General features: G+C 36.0%; 1 long non-coding RNA gene across 1 annotated transcript; it reads left to right on the forward strand.

The window, feature by feature from the left end:
• Positions 1–532: 532 nt before the first annotated feature.
• On the forward strand, positions 533–2,014 carry LOC149798176 (uncharacterized). The gene is made up of 3 exons (XR_016421590.1): positions 533–604; positions 1,420–1,646; positions 1,885–2,014. It is a non-coding gene; the product is annotated as an uncharacterized LOC149798176 (long non-coding RNA).
• The last annotated feature ends 2,548 nt before the right edge of the window (positions 2,015–4,562 follow it).

A 4,562-nucleotide genomic window follows, 5' to 3' on the forward strand; every position in this document is an offset into this window, starting at 1 on the left:
ATCTTTGCTGATGTCTATCTCTTTTGAATTTTTATTGAACATCAAAGCCAGAAATGTAAAATGATTTTCGCAAAAGACTTTGGATATCTGTGTTATGATCCCTTAGGTTATGAATTTGTGAATATACTGAAAGTTAGTGCTTTTTAATAATCCAGTGGAAAGCTCTGGCCAATGTAAATTTACAGTAATTTTTGAAGTTTGATATATGAAAATGTATTCCAATTTACAATTCCTCTAAGATATATTTACACGTCTTCAGTAAAATTTAGTATCCTTGTAAATCATTGGACAATCTAGAAAAGGAAATCAAAATTTGAATTTTCACATTTATCATTATTAAGCATTTTATATAAACAATATTGGTTAACATTCAAATATGGCGATGCTATATTTTTTTCTCGATAAAAGCAGGATAAATTAAGTATTAATTTAGTCTGTTTCGTCACTATCAATCATCCTGTTTACTTTATTTTCACAATGTGTAAGCTCCCCCCACCAATATACGTATAAAAAGACCGCTTATCCAACATGCGACCTCACCAACTGCCGATCAGGAGCCCAGATTTCAGGTACTTCTTTTAGAGCCTCTTAACCTCCCATACAGGTAAATATTGTTATTGGACATATTGATTTGCGTTAATTATTCAGCTTCATAATGTCCTCATTTTCGTATACTTTAGAAACAAATGCATAATTTTCCAATGAAACAATCTCAACGGTTAAGCCTATCAAATTCCTTGCCATCCATGTGGAGAGAAAAGACTGACTCCACAGTTTTATTAATTTCATGTATGGCGTAAATTTCGATTATTTTCATTTTGTAAGCATACTGCATTTCACAACAGATAGAAGATTATGTTGTCTTAAGCATATATTAATCGTAATAAATCGTTTATATTTGGTGTACATTTATTAAGCTAAATAGTACAAAATAAAGGACAAAAGTGCTTAGCTTATAACGTGATTTCAAAAATGTTTGCAAATGTATTTGTTTGACTTTCAATACTGTGTTGTTTTCTTTTATCATTAAACTGTACTATTTTGAGCTGTAATTAATACCCCCTTTCTAAGGAAACCTTTCCCAAAAGTACATATCATAAGAGAAAAGAGCGAGGATAAAACTTATTTAGGCCGGAACATAAAAATATATACATTGCGCAATCTCTTTTCTTAAACACCTATGCAATTCAACAATGGATATAAGGTTTTGATATAAGAGTTGCGTCTAAAAAGATTCCAAACAGCAGATATAATAAACTGGATTTTAATAATAGCAAAATAAAGACGCAGTCTTCCTTTTATAAAACAAGACTATTAATAAAATTACACAGGTATCTTGATGCTATAAATTGTGATATGTTTTAATGATTTTATCACACTAATTGCTGTCTTTTGTTGTGAATTTTCCTTTTCGGGTAGACGAAGATGAAGGCTGTGCTAGTTCTTTTCGCATGTATGTTTGCTGCCGTCTTCGCCAACCACATAGGTGGTGGTTTCGGTGGATTTGGCGGTTATGGTGGATATGGGGGTTATGGCGGCTATGGTGGCTATGGTGGATACGGCGGCTATGGTGGATACGGCGGTTACGGGAATTTTGGAGGACTTGGTGGTTGGGGTGGATTCGGTTACCCGAAACGACATGTACCGTAAGAACTAGTATCCTTTTCTTGATATTTTAGTTATTTTTACAGAACTACCATACTGTGCGTGTTCAGCATTACGTAGTCCACTACGATGTCTGAGATGCTTCATGTCTTTAGAGTTATAATTCATAATGATCGAACAGTCTCTTTTCCAGGACCGTATTTTAAATATATCGATGATGTGCTGATATTACCAAACCAACCAGACCATATTGACTTTATTCTATTTTGTATTTTACAGGTATTAAGAAAAGATATAAATAAAGAGTAGCCACAAACGAAGGAATAGCGCGCTTTGCTGGAATTATTCTTGTAGTTGTGATTTTCCCTAGCATGCAAATAAATTTGCTTGGCTGATAAGAAATGAAAGAGCTGTTTTATTCATGAATTAAATTCCATTTACGCACAACAAAACAAATCTGAATTGTACAAGAAATGATTTAATACATGCATTATAAAATATATAGGATACATGAGTATATGCATTCCTGTCTCTCTCTCTCTCTCCCTTTTCTACCAAACATGCCACTATTCATTATTACTAATGTTCTGCAACATCAAACTCATAACTGAACTAACATCAATACTTAATCGGTGCTAGGCTGTTCGTAGCATTACAGTATATTCTGGACTGATCCCAGCTCAAGTAGAATTGTGCTATTCTCATTCCAGCGCAAGTAAAATCTGTGCTAGGCTGATCTCAGCATTCGAGTATATTCTGGGCTGATCCCAGCATTAAAGTATAATCTGGGCTGATCCCAGCTTCCATAGGCTGTGCTAGACTGATCTGAGGTAAAGTAAAATCTGTGCCATGCTGAAAAATTCAATGTAGTGCTTACAACTGCGCCTGTAAGCTTCCATGGAACATGGAGAAAGAACACTTTTTTAAAGACCAAAAATGGACAATTTTATTACTCCCAGTCGTTAATGTCGGTAGTTCCGGGTCTTGTAATAGAATTTACTCTGCATAAGGTGAGAGCTGTATGAATCTGTGCACCTTCTTGAATTTGTTGGCGGTGATTCTGATGCACTGTATCCATGAATGGCAAGGTTTCTGCCTCGTATATTGCGACTGTCACTGAAGTGATGGAAGTTGTCTTCCCCTAGAGCTGCATTGTTGTCCGTGAAGAAATATCTGGCGGCAATGATTCTGCATGCTCTAAAGAATAGCTTGTCGGATTGGTTCGTTTTTCCCCTATTCCTAGAGTCAATCAAAGATAACGTAGCCAGAGTATTTTGCAATGCCACCACAATCCTCGACAATCGGGTCACTGTCGAAATATAAGGATGTGCTGAAGGCACTTGCGGTTGCACATGGGCGAAATTGTCTGTTCCAAGAGCTGTTTCATTATCATTAACAATGTTGCTGCTACATTCCCTGAACAAAGGAATTGATGAGAGTTTGTTAATTCCAGGCTGAAATGAATGCATTGAACAGAAAGTTCTTGTTCAAGTTTGGCAGAGACCAATTCTCCGGTAATGTCACGTTATAGTTGGTCGTTGATGGCAAGCAAGAGGGTCGGCTCGACTGTTACGGCTACAAATCAGGAAGATGAGCAGAAAGTCTGTTTGCACAATATGGAAAACCGCCACATTCAAATCCAGCACAAATCCATAAGAAAAGTTTGATGCGGAGACTCTAAATCCATTGTTTGTATCTTAGAAAAACCAGATAAATCAATGAGCGCATGGTACTCTATATGATCATGAATGTTACGTAAGATTATCTAATTTTGTTGGCTCTGAATTTTGCTACCAATGCCAGCCAGTATGAATAGTTATGCTCATGCCTCCCCCCCACATGTGATCCTCAAACAAGCCCCGTGAACACGGCAAGTAAGAGGCTAAGAACAGTCTCTTGCATAAAACCCTGTCTGCCTCTCAGTTTCAAGGTACATGTACAACACCCATATCCAAGTGTTAGCCACTGACTAAGCCTTATAATTTGACATTACATCATCTTGCCACACCACCAATTCCTCACTCAATGGTCATTATCAGACAAAGCCCATTGCAACACTGACAACGTGTACCTACAATAACTCAAGATCATCAAGTTGTGCATAAACTAAAATTTAATAAATTATCATTTATGCAAAGTTCAAACACTGCTATTTGGATGTCGAAAGGAAATTTCCTTCTCCTTAAACAGATAGAATTGACCAGAAATTATTAAAGACCTATATGTTCAAACGAGTGTTCAACGTTTAACAGATCTACATAGACCTGTCGTGTCATAATTGGCAGAGACTCTCGAATATTGTTCTGGTAGATCAAAATTCTACTTAAGCATACCGGGCCAGCCGATTAAATCCATCTGTCATTCAAGTCAAATCAAAGCAAACTGTAACATAATTCATCGGCAGATCACATGCTACTCTGCACCTAGTTCCATAAATAAATTTAAGGGAACAATGTGAACCCTATATGTATTATACATTGGGAAATACCTGGTAAAATTGGTGAATATTGAATGTTTAAATTGTTTGTCTCCTAAAAGTTATCGAAGAAGTTATCGACAAATTTGTAATTAGATTCTAAATTTGCTTTAGGGTCTACCAAATGTTTAACTACACAATCTACGATAATATTATGACAGACAACGAAATTCCCCATGCTGAAAGAGATGTATCAACATTCTTCTTCATCATAGCTTTCTCTTAAAATCACGATAATTATGGCCATGTGGAAAGTATAAAAATATGGGCCATCAATCCAAATATGGTGTTATCATTTTGCATATAAATCATGTTATGCAGTCATGATATATGCGTTTTAGGAATAAAAATAAGCGAAATAATTGGGGACCTTTCTAAGGATGATGACAGAACAGTGGGCAATGCATCTTTAAAGACATACAAATAAAACAGAAGAGGAAGAACCGTCGCCAAAACTTCCATTTTTGCAAAACGTTTCCAG

This window comes from Sinohyriopsis cumingii, chromosome 6, assembly GCF_028554795.1.
Source record: "Sinohyriopsis cumingii isolate HCF-2022 chromosome 6, ASM2855479v2, whole genome shotgun sequence".
Classification (NCBI taxonomy): domain Eukaryota; kingdom Metazoa; phylum Mollusca; class Bivalvia; order Unionida; family Unionidae; genus Sinohyriopsis; species Sinohyriopsis cumingii.